Here is a 13,679-nt window from a genome sequence, read left to right as displayed (position 1 = left end):
TCTATCAAAAGAAAAAAAAAATGTGCCAGGCAACGTTGTGCACACCTGTAGTCCCAGCCACTCACAAGGCTGAGGTGGGAGGATTGCTTGAGCTTGGGAGGTTGAGACTGCAGTGAGCCTTGATCACATCACTGCACTCCAGCCTGAGCAACAGAGCAAGATCCTGTCTTTAAAAAAAAAAAAAAAAAAAAAGGAAAAGAAAAGAAAGAAATACACTCTGTGTTGATTTGCGGTAAAAACAAAACAAGACAACAAAATTAAATGAAATGCATATTCCGTCACACATCAAAATAGCTCTTTATCCTCAAAACCCTTTATCAAATCAAATAGTTGTTGTTTCCTCTTTAGAGCTTCCAAAATGATAATCTAAACCATGACTCTCCAAGAGAGGGTAAGGAATATAATAGTCACTAACAAATCCTAGAACTAATTTTTGTTAGTTTGTTTGTTTGTTTCGCTCTTTTCACCCAGGCTGAAGTGCAATGGCGCAATCTTGGCCCACTGCAACCTCTGCCTCCTGGGTTCAAGCAATTCTCCTGCCTCAGCCTCCCCCCGAGTAGCTGGGATTACAGAAGCCCGCAACCACACCAGGCTAGTTTTTGTATTTTTAGTAGAGATGGGTTCCACCATGTTGGCCAGGCTGGTCTCAAACTCCTGACCTCAGATGACCCACCCGCCTTGGCCTCCCAAAGTGTTGGGATTACGGACATGAGCCACTGTGACCGGCCGAGCCATTTTTGTGTCACTGTTCATCTGACTTGCATTTTCCTTTTTGTTAAGTCTCTCTAAAAATCACATCTTAAATCGTCTTAAATTGATGGACTGTGAGCTTCATCAATGCAGGGATGGTATTGGTCTTGACCTCCAAGGCTTCCCTAGTACTTATTGCAATGCAGCAGGCACACAATCCCAGTACTTATTGCAATGCAGCAGGCACATAATCCACAATTTATAAATTCAGTTGAACTAAACAGCATCTTTTCTGAAGATATTTTTAATTTGGATATTATCATGTGATCATGGTAATAGCATGATTCAAAATAAATCAGTAGAAGACCCTAGGGCCTTCAGATCATTTCAAACTATAACCACCACCAAAGTTAAGTTTGAAAATGGTGGCTGCGACAAGGGCTGGGAGTGGAATCCACTACTGTAATGATTTTCTGCCATTCCCTAATGTCTTCCTGCCTCCCTGCAGCTCTTTGAGTTTTTACACTTGTTTCTCTTAGTCACACATACTAACAAAAAGAGAACAATCGAGTCAGACATCCTCTGCCACAGTTAGAATTTCAGTGCAGACGTGCTTTATATATGGATCCCCATGAAGAGGAAAACGATTCAAGCCCACAGTCACTCTTAATATCCATCTAAGTCTTCATCTGGCTGCACTTCTCTAGATTGACTATGTGTCTTTTCTGATGTATCTACCTGGTAACCCTGCTTGGCTGGAAACTATTATATTTTCTGGCATCTCAGCACTACAGAGAAGTCACAAAGTATGTTTCTGACTTCCTCTTCACACCAACAAAGATAACATTTGGGACTCTGAGAATCAGAGAAGGGACCGGGCACCCCACAAGAATATCAGCCATGAGAAACTGAACAAATTAAGAGATCTGGACAAAATGAGGGACATCGCTGGCATAAAAAAGTCAGAAGTCTAAAGCCGGTCTAACAGACACGCCAAGACCCAAGGTGAGTTAGAACAAGGCAGGATACAACAACATCCACATAGCAATGAATTTGGAGCCACCTGTTCTTAGGCCAAGGAGCACAAGCTAGAGAGCAAAATTAAGGAAATGACATCTCATATCTATTTTTGACTCACGCTGATATTTTGTTTTTCCATGGATATGCTACCTTTCCTTCTCTGGATTTCTACTTTCCAACTTCATACAATTTCTATTATGCTTGTCTTTCTCTCCTGTTCTCTCTCTCTCTCTCTCTCTCTCTCTCTTTCTGGATGGGGGTGGGGGTGATGTTTGCAATGTGTTCTGCATCTGTGTCCCTGTGTTTTGTCAGGGAGATATTTGTTCTCAACTTTCCCAATATGTTCTCCAAACGCAAAAGATATAAACATGATGAGAAGCTCCATTATTGCTTGATCCATCAATTACTTTTAATATTCATTAGAATCCTAGCTGAACATTATGAGAAGCAGGAAGGAAAATGATATAATTGCACTAAGAAGAAAAATGTTCTTTGTTTTCTATCAAAGCCATTGTTATTTACTCTCAGGATTGCACACTGCTTTTTAGCTCTCTTCCTGCATGGAAATCTTCAATGGTCCAAATAGTCTTAACATTGAAACTCAGGTAGTTTCTGTGGTTAGTGATGGAGGTAGATATCAAAGGGATTGTATCTGTAATGCACAGGATCCAAGTGGATATGTCACATAAACAACTGGAAATAGGAATCTGGAGCTCAGAAAAAAAGCTGAAGAGGAAAATGCAATGTCTTGCGTTATAGATGGTCTATAAAACCACAGAATTGGGTGAGATAAGCTTAATAAGGCAATAGAACATGAAACGGAACGAGGACCCTGAAATGAGGCTTGGAGAAATGTAGAGGACTACGTGCTCACAAACAGGGTGTTCCCCATAAGTCCTGCTCTCGCAAACGAAGCAGGGCGTTCCCCATAATTTTCCCGTGGGTCCCCCTTTCTTTATTTACCTGCCCGGGGTGTTCCCCCTCCGGTTCCTTGCTCTCGTGGAGCCACAGACCCTGCTCTCTGCGCCAGATGTTGGGGTCCGCGTGTTTCCTAAACAAAGGCATGAACACACAAGACAACACAACAAGACAAGACAAACATGGCAGCTGCCTCGAATGGCGCGCTCCGCTTTATTTTATACAGTCGTTTGTGGAATGTTGCCAAGTCACAAGACACATTGTTGTTTTTTTGACCCTTCCCTGACTTTCTGGATTTTCAAAATGTTTACACATAAACAAGCCCCCAACGCCCTGTTTCGTTTGCAAGAGCAGGACTTATGGGGAACGCCCTGCTTCGTTTGCAAGAGCAGGACTTATGGGGAACGCCCTGCTTCGTTTGCGAGAGCAGGACTTATGGGGAACACACTTTGCGAGCACGTAGTCCTCTACAGAGAAATTCACACATTTACAAATCAGGAGGCAATAAAAAGAAACTGAGGAGCAGACAGAAAGAGGAATACCATCATGCAAAAGTGGTGTCACGAAAGATAGTGAGGAAACTACTGCAAGAAGAAAGGCAAAAGCAACTGCACTGAAAGCTTCTTAGAGGTAAAAAAAAAAATGAGTGAATTTGGCAATATGCTGATCACTGGCAAATTTAGCCAGAAACATGCCAATGGAATGATGCTGTATATAAGCCAGCTTAGAGAGGGACAAGTTGTGAAGTGGAGAAAATCTTTTCTAATTCAAATTTAAAATAATGTAATGAAAGATCATTTAGAAGGGTCAGGCCCAGTGGCTCACTCCTGTAATCCCAGCACTTTGGGAAGCCAAGGCAGGCAGATTGCTTGAGCCCAGGAGTTCGAGACCAGCCTGGGCAACATGGTAAAACCCTATGTCTACAACAAATACAAAAATTAGCTAGGCATGGCAGTGCACACATGTAGTCTCAGTTACTTGGGAGGCTGAGGTGGGAGGATCACCTGAGCCCAGGTGGCAGGGGCTGTAGTGAGCAGTGACAATGCCACTGCACTCCAGCCTGCATAACAGAATGAGACTACGTCCGCCCCCAAAATACATAGAAAGATAAAAGAACATTTGTAATAATTAGTAGGATGTGAGATCATTGTGGATAGCATGGCCTTTTTGTGAAGGGCAGAGAAAAGATATGAGTATAGCTTGATGGTACTGCAGTATCAAGGGTGTGTGTTTGCTTGCTTTGTTAGTTGATGTAAATGCTGATGACAAAGACACAGTACAATAGATTGTGCATATATTTCTGTGTAATAACAGATGGAACCATGTCTCCCAAAAAGAGGAGGTAATGGGTAGGCAGACAAAGAAACCTGTCCCATTTGCTAGCTTGTATTTTCTTTAAGGATAAAGTTGCCTATAATAGCGCTACATTTTCCCGTGAAAGCATATACCAATACCACCAACACATGTTACAATGCCCTACGAATAAACAAAATTAACTTGTTGAAAATTTTAAGTGACCAGGCTGTATGTAATTTCAGATTCATAGTTTTAGCATGGTCTCAAAAAATATAACACTAGAGAAGGAGATACAATAAATGTAAGGAAATATTTCGCAGCTACATTGCAGGACAGTTTTCTGAGATTTTTAAAATATTTATTTTGGGACTCAGTCTAGCCCCTGAACAGCTTCACAGCACTGTTAGTGTCTCTTCCGGTGGTATTGTCAAATACTATTATAGTAGATGCCAATTAACCATACTGCCATCGGTTTAAACAAAATATTAGCATACTGTGTGTGTGCATGAGTATGTATGCAAGCTTTAAACACGGCTGATGTGCCAGAAAGCAACATTTCAGTGCCTGAAAAATGCAACCATGATATAATTATGTCTGCTCATGAGCATATTCATGGATGAAAAAATATCTATCATCTTTTTCAGGTTCAATTTTTAAAATTTGTGATCACCATCAATTTACTCAAAAATAACAGCCCTGCTACTGCTTTTAACAATGGTAGTATGGATGCAGAGTTATTCATTGATAATATTTTCACATTGTTACATTTGATATTATCTCCCTAAATATTTCTGAGAACCAAAGTATTCTTCAAAATATTCTGTAATTTTATAAACACTATTTCATAATGCAAGAGTTGTGATGTCATTGAAGATTCAACTTTGAGTGTTGCTTAGTATCTAGAATTTGGTTTAAAGTTAAATAGTAAGGATCAGTTCAGGAATTTAAAAAGTGCTCAGGTCCCATGTTGCAGATAATTCTCACAAGGGTAGTAATCATGTACTGAATACGCTATGGCTAGAGATAATAAATATATGTATATGTACGTGTGTACTTATATAAATGTGTGTAAATATATATGAGTGTGTTTTTATACATATGTTATAAGCCTGGTGTAAACACTTTTTCCAAAATACTCTCATAAAAATGACCACTGTACTGAAGGGCATTGCTCTTTCACATCCAATCCACAATCTCCAAGCAAACAAGACAAAGGAGGGAGCCAAAGCCCCTCCCTATGCACTGGGGATTTATAGATAATAAAAATATGTTAATGCTGCTGCTTAAAAAAAAAAAAGTATTGCTGGCCCAACCAATGAAGAAGAAGAATTTTTTTTATAGATCCAAAAACATTTCTTGAAAAAAAGATGCCTTGACCTGTGATGTAATACATCTTTCTCTAGGAAGGCTGTCCTATGCAGCCTTCCACCCAGGATGCATGACAACTGGATGATATATATTATAGATATAGATATAGATATAGATATAGATATAGGATATAGACATAGGTATAGATATAGATGTAGATAGATGGATAGATAGATTCAGAGGCAAGACACTGTCATTTGTAGTGCAGATTGCTTGAGCCCAGGAGTTTGAGACCAGCCTGGGCAACATTATGAAACCCCATCTCTACAAAAATGAAAAAATTAGCTGGGCATGGCAACACACACCTGCAGTCCCAGCTACTTGGGAAAATGAGATATATAAGTTATCTGCAAAAATTCAATGAAGAGATTTTCATAACATTTATTTTGGAAAGAGTAAAATTCCAAGTAGAATATTACAAAGGAATGGATGAATAGATTGCAGAATAGTCACCAAATGGAATGTTATACACTGATGAGAAATAAACAATACTGAGTGAAAAGAGAAAGTCCCAGAAAACTGCATATATTTAATACCATTTTATAAAGCTTTAAAATAAGTGAAACACAGGAAATTATTATTAGGATACATATGACATAGGTATTTTATTAAAAACCAAGTGAATATTAAATAGAAAATTTAGAATAATGGTTACCTCTGAAGAGAGAAAAGGGAATGAGATAAGAAAGGAATATATAGGTAGATGTAAATTAGGGCAATATTCTAGTCTTTAGGTTGAATATTCATGATAAAATTTTGCTTTGTAATCTATATGACATACTATATATGTGTGTGCAAATATACATATGTATATATAAATAATTATTTAAATGAAAATAAAGTAGAATAAAAGTAAAGTCTTAGCACTAATAGGTTTTATTTCCCTAATATATTGAAAACAAGATATATTTAAAACAGTACAGAGTCTTGGCACTGAGAATTTATTGTATAGGAAGCAATTTATAAGCCTATAACATCTGGAAGATAACATTTATGCCCTACTCTGTGTTTTGTATCACTGATTTTTTCTCTAAATTTCTGCAATATGCAGGATGCAACACTTAGTGCTACATACCAATACCAAAGAAATGAACATTGAATTGTCTTTTCATAACTAAGGATCAGGTAACCTAGAGGTTGACGATTTTATTATATTATAAACTGGTGTATGCAGGAATATTACACAGTCCAGATTAAGCCATGACACTGTTTTGTAACTGTTGACTTTCTTTGCTCTTTTCTAAAAAAACATAGCATTCTTGTTCCTCACAAGTAAGAAGTCATAGAAATGTAGAATACAGCCCAATAATTGAAATGAAAAGCTAGGCTAAGTAGGAATCTGTTACTATGTTATGTCTCCGAAATTCCAGCAACTCCTGATTATATCAAGGGGCGCCAACCAAATGTGCATTTTTCAACACTTATTCACCTCTATCATCAAAAGACTCTGTCTCTAAAATTTTATTAATTACTGCTCAAATTCTTCCAGGAGACTTATGATAATTACTACTGCTTCAGCCGAGTTACAAATCTACTACATCAATTTTAGCCAAAAGATACATGTCTCAAAAAAAAACAATTTTTCTTCTATGTAAAAGGCTTGATTCAATTATCTGGGAAAGCTGGTTTTCCTAGGTGGGAATAGGCATTGGGGAAACTGCCTCAACTCTTTCAGCCTTTTAGTACAGTAGTTGTTTAAAATGTGGACGTCTCGTTCCTTTGAGAATATGATACCTATCTCTCTCATCAGAAATACAAATAGTCATATGTAGCAGATGTGTTTCACTTTTTGGGCTTAGGTATCCCTGAAGCTCACTCATGGTCTAAGGATCTGTGGACTTGCATTGCTGTGATTCATCGGGCTGATGCCCACACTTTCTTTGGAAGAACATGAATAATGAGGATGAGATTTAGACTGAGTGTTTATGATCTCTTGTTTCAGTTACTACAACCATATGCTATCTATCTGGTTTCTGTACCTGCAGTCTTATCAACCTCTGTCCTCTGCACTGCTACAGTAGTGATATCTCTAAAGAAAGTGTAATCATTTCACACACACATCTACCCCTCGACTCCCTACTGAAAAATGTCTAAAGTTCTTTATCAATATTCCATTGCAAAGCATCCAAGCCCCTTGATGATCTAGCCTCTCCTGCTTCCTGGGCCTCACCTTTCACTCTGCCCTCCTAGGGCCTACCCAAGTTGCTAGGCAATCTCCTACTCCAAGCCTTTGCACATTTGTTCCCTCTATCTGGAATATCACCCTACGTCTTTATTATCATGGGAATTATTATGATTTGTCTGCATTTCTTGAAGATCCAGAGTGGGTTTCACCTCTTTCAGGAAGCCCTATGTAGCCTTTCCACTGTAGAAAAGAAAAAACAATGTATGTGTGGAATGAATTAATGAAAAAACTAGCTGTCAGGAATGATGTAGTTTAGAAAAAGAAAAACTGAACTTATTGTCTGAAGATGTTTTTCTGGCCTAGAATCAGTTACTAATTCACTACAAATCCTTGAGAAGGTAATTTTCTTTCAGAGTTTTATTTTATGGAAAAATGAGGTGATTGGACTAAAGCTTCTCAAAGATCCCCTTTGACTCTAAATTTCACCTTTTATAAAGCTTCGTTCTTAGTATCTTTCCCTCTATGGGATGTACTTTTTTGATGTGTTGTGTGATTAGAAGAGAGAGAGAAGGAGGAGGAAAGTTGTACGTACACGGTACATGTATTCAACCTGAAGATACCCAGTAATATCTGTGGGTAACATCGATGACAAGCTTTTATTTCAATTACATTTTCCTGCTGTGAAGCATAAGTAAAAAATTTCATTAGACTCTTTTCTGTCATTTTATAAGTAAGAAAGAAGTAAGCAAAGGAGAGAAACGTTGCTTACCAACTTACATTCCTCAATTCATTTTCAAAACAATTATCATGGCTCCTAAAATGGTTTTTCTGACAGAAAATGGACTAGAAAAAAATATATTCCTACCCATAATACTTAAAAATGAGAACAAAGACCTCGTCTGTTTTGTTACAGTTTCCTCTATGCCAGATATGTATTGGTTGCTCAGTGAGTATTTGTTGAATGAAGTATCCGATCGCCATTCTATTCACAGGTATCAAGAAGATCACAGCTCAGGGTGGATATGAGATGCAGAAGAATTTCACTAATTTGATCTTCAATATTTCAAAATATGTATTTTGGTATGGGCTGGACAGATTATTTATAACTAAAGGATTTATTAAGTTTAGCTGCTCTTAAAATTCCCGAAGGCAAGTTTAAGAACAATCCAGGAAAAAATTCAAATTTTCTTTTTAAAAGTAACTATTTACTTATAAGTGATCAATGTGTTAATTACATTTGTTTTAAACCTATTCACTGAGGTAATCACCGTAAAGAATTGTCTTATGGCACTCTTTGAAACCTGTGCCTGTATGAGATGCTAATGTATTTTTCTTTCAGCAAGGTGTTCAGTTGAAACTCCTGATTTGAATATAAGATATTAAAGTATGCATATTTTCTGTATAAATGCATTTTCTCCTAAAATATGTTTTCAGATCACCGACAGAAATAGCTATGTTACATACACAGAATGCTAGATGTTTAAGTGTTTGATTGACCATAAGGATTAATGAGTCACTGTATCTGGTTTCAATCTAGTAAAATTAATAAGAGATATAGTGAAGGATAAAATATACCATATGTATGTCATGGCAAATATTACTCTTTTCATGTATAGAAGGCTGGATGAGAGAAGCATGGGATCTCTTTCCTAGCATGGTAATCAGAGAAGTTGTCACAAAAAACGATAGGATATAACCTTGCCCTTAAAAGATGGATATAGTTGTAATAAGTGAAAAGGAAGAGGAAGACATTTCTGGTAGTAAGAATTGCCTGAGAAGAGCAGAGAATCTGGTTGGCACAGAGCACGTATGAGGAACAAGGACATGTATTTGGTGGGAGCATAAAGTAGGAGCTTCAGCAGCAAAGGCCAGAGCCAGATTCTGGAACACTCTGAAAGCCAGATTAAGAGTATGGACTTTCATTCTGCACTCAGTGAGCATCCAGTGAAAATGGACTATTGAATGGAGAGACCAGAAGCAGGACTTTGAGTTACAATGTTGTATGACTCAGTTATGACTTGTGACAAAATCATGGTGATGGTAGTCTAAATAGAAGAATGACGAAGGAAGACACTTCGAAAAGAATCACTGTAGTTTAGAAACCATTCTTTCTGGAAAATAATGCAAAAAAAAAAAAAAAAAAGGGAGTGAAAAACAAACCCAAGTTACTGAGAAAATGATGATGACAGAAAAGACAGGTCAGGAGGGGAAGTGGATTCACCATGAAGATGATAAAGCTGTTTTGTTGTTTTGTTTTTGGGGGTGTTTTTCACCCAAGCTTTGGTTTAATAATTCCAAATTCCTCTGTACCAAACTTTATACTTCAGATTCACTGCATGTAAATTTCACATGCATTGTGTCTTAAAAATTGACACATATATATATATTTTTATATATATATATATACACACACACACACAGACACACACATAGTTATACATATTTTGGGGTACCTGTTATATTTTGATACATATATACAATGTGTAATGATCAAATGAGGGCAGTTATCATATTTATTACCTAAAACATTTATCTCTTTTTTGTGCTGGGAACTTTATAATTCTTATCTTCTAGCTATTTTGAAATATATAATATATTATTATTAACTATAATTTCCATACTATAATATTGAATACTAGAACTTATTCTTTCTATGGAAGTATATTTTTGTGTATTTTTAAAATATTTATTCCCAATATGCTGAAATTCAGATAAATAACAGGGTCAAAAAAATTATGGCCAAGTAGAGGTTGAGCTCGAGTTCAAAGTTCAGGAATAGGTTTCCAGCTGGTTATGCTGATTCTTTGTGATTTCTGATGATGTGCTCATTACCACAGTCTCAGGACCAATTACACAATGCATGTGAGTATTTATCTTGCTAGAGAAATATCTCTAATTGGGAACCTAATCCACCCACCCCTTACATCTACCATTACCGTGTTCTCTTGGGTCACCAGGTTTTGCCTAATTTAGTTGAAAATACTGTAAACCCAAATTAATGCATCATAATTCAGGAGTTTAAATTAAGGTATAATTGCAATATTTGAAAAGTAAACTTGTAATTAATATACTAATTGATGTAAGAGTAATCTAGGACCCTGAATGTCTACCTGTGTCTAATGGCAGACCAGTTACACCCAGTTGACCCATAAAACAAAAATGCCATGGTTCCTTTTTCAAAGAATTTAGAAGCTACAGCAGAGATTTACTTTCTGTCACTGTTATTTCAGCCCCTTAGCTCTACTGGTAATAGTACTTCTCTTTTTAGTGGAAGAGGCTGATTTAGTTGTCTGGGGTCCTCAGGCTGCAGGGAGCATTCTTGCCCTCCGTATTGACCATTAATGTGCTCAAGATCCTTCCTAGGTAGTGAGAAATTATTTCCTTTCTTCCCATGAAGCCTGGGATGTCATGAGGAAGCATCAAACCACTTATTTTCATCTTCAGATTTAGAAAGTACTAAATCAGTTTAATGCTGATTTCCTCCTAAAAAGCAGACAGGTGAATTAGAGAGACGAATGAAAAACTGTTATGACTCATTCACGTATCCTTTTCAGAGATTTTTATCACAGGCCTCCGAAATGTTTATTAAGAATGTAAACCTTTGTTGACTCCATTTAGCCAGCAGTCTGGAAAATGTCAGTGATAAGTAGTATTCCTTCAGGAGCTCAGCATATATTCTTCTTCTCTTCCTTGATAATTCCAGAAATACCATGGAAGGGGTAATAATATCTACAGTAATGAGTGTGCCTTGGGAAATCACTAAACTATAAAATTCACAAGAAAGCACATTTCATCTCTTTAAATACATTCCATTGCCTCTCTACTATGTTCAAACTCAGAGAATTTCAAAATGCAATCATTGTTCTGGCCAGTTGAGGGCGGAATTGCCTTTCTTTTTGCACATACATCATGCCTAATGCTTTTGGGAAACAGGAACCATCAAACCATCTGCCGAAAGGGGGCACTCGGCTAAGGAAGGAAAACGAGAATGGTCAGGCAAGTTGAAAAGCTTCAGCACAAAGCAAGCCCAGTTTCGTGAAGTATGGAAAAAAAAATGACATTTCATGCATCAAACTCAAGAGCTGTATCTGATGGAAGAATATATTATGCTTACAGAACAAACAGGTGACTCTGATTTTGTCAATTTGTGTGGGTGGGTTTAATTAACCTTTTCTTTGGTAATTTTTAATACTTAGCTAATTTCCGCAAATCCATGTCAATTAAAAAAAGAAACCGTAGAAGGCTGATTTAGAGTTTCTCAGCCTAATAGTACATTGATAGGGACTGCAGTGGATTTGGTAATTAATTTCTCATCACAGTTTAGGTATGAAATAATGTGAAAGAAAACTGATAGTGTATTCTGGGACTACTACGTATTTTCTACCCTAATCATTAATAATTCAAAACCAGCAACTTTGCAGATCTCACCAAATAACTTTGTAATGTTAAACACCTAAAATATTTATTTGCTGGACTCCTTTTTCATGGAAGAGTCGAAGGTTACTTGGAGGATGTCAATATTTACCTGGTACACCCATGACTTCCTCCATTTTCAAATTCAACTACACACTGCAATCTGGAGCAAGCGGGGCTTGATAAGAATCACCTCTGCTACTGGAAACTATGCATTTCTATAGTGCTGCTTCCTCTTGATTTTTTTCTTTCACTGCTTTTTGAAAGTTCATGATATGGCCATTGAATCATAAAGTCAACATATAACTGGATCACAGTCTTTCTCCCAAGAGATTTATATGCTTAATTTATTTGGTAACCCTCTAGATAAGTAAGTCCTTTCACTAAAGTGGCCATGGATCTTAGGGCCCTCTCTTATTGAAGGAAGCAACAGTGCCCAAGAAATTCTTGCGCATCTCAAAGTGCAGGAGGGGAAATGCCCATAAAGAGACCAATTCATCAACATTATAGACGTGAGACCAGAAGTGAGATTACAGACAACTCAATTTATACTCTATCACCAGACTAATCTTGTTAAAGCGTAGATTGATTCAAGGAGCTATCCTCCCCTTTATATATAGACTCAAGCCCATCTTCTTTGGCCTGATATTGACAGCCCTCTTTGAATTCACACCAGCCAGCTCTCTCACCCTTCTTCCTGCTGCCCTTGAGCTCCAGTCAAACTGAGCCAAGGAAGTTCAAGATTTACATTTAAATCCCTTCACCCTGACCAGGGCCCTCTCTCTAGAATTCAACTGGCATGAAGAGTGACCAGATTTAGTAAAAGCAGTTTAGCTTCCTAATTCCACATGTCTATGTGCATTCTTGCTGCCTCAACCTAAATAGAGCTCTGTCATAAAGTCTTCCTCAATGTCGTTCAGGTGCTCCATACCCTTTCTCAGAAGGCATTGCATCTAGCCTCTCTTATGACATTTTTCTACCTCAAAATGTAGTTATTTGTAGACATATATTTTCTACCAGCCATAAGATGATTGAAAGTAGAATCCATATCTGATACATCTTTTTATCCCAAAAAATATTTAGTGCAATATCCAGCACACATATGCACTCAATAAATATTTACTAATTGAATTATCTAATAAATGAATGAATGAATTTAAAGTTGATGCTAAACCAAAGTTATCTACAAAGATGTCTAATACACCTAATGATATTCAAGTAATTTTCCTTTACAAAAAGTTAACTATAAGTCAACCTCTAAACTCAGAAGAGTTATCACCTTGTTGAAGAGCAGTTGCTTAGTCCACTGGGTAATAGCTTGTGTGGCTGTTTTGAAAGGAGAGAGTATAAAAAGTTATGAAAAGCCTAAGTCCCTTTACAGGAAATCATCATTCTTTTTGAAAAAAAAAAATATGGAAAACATATTTGAAATACCATGTGGTTCCCAGAAATCTGAACACAACTGCAGTTACCAACCATAAAAATAGCAATAGTTATCTACCTGAAATTGTCATACTCAGTCCCTGTGCTTGATTTTGACAGATTCCTCTGCATAGAATTCATGGATTTCTAGTGAAGTGTAGAGCTAGAACCCCAAGGAAGCAAGTTGAGATTCTATAACATTTAAGCCATGTCTATATTTTACACTGGTATTACACAACTATTACATACAATATATGTTTATATTAAATATTTATTATGAAGATGAGTTTCAGTTTTGCAGTAGGATTTGAGATTTGAAATATTGCAACTTTGCAATAAGAAACAAGTAAAAAAAAAACAGAAACAAGGAAAAGGCAGATTTTAATTTGGCAATAGTGTTGAGGAATAATAAATTGTTTTTTAAGCA

This window comes from Macaca mulatta, chromosome 2 (genome assembly GCF_049350105.2).
Source record: "Macaca mulatta isolate MMU2019108-1 chromosome 2, T2T-MMU8v2.0, whole genome shotgun sequence".
NCBI lineage: Eukaryota > Metazoa > Chordata > Mammalia > Primates > Cercopithecidae > Macaca > Macaca mulatta.
Note: the sequence above shows the minus strand (reverse complement) of the source record.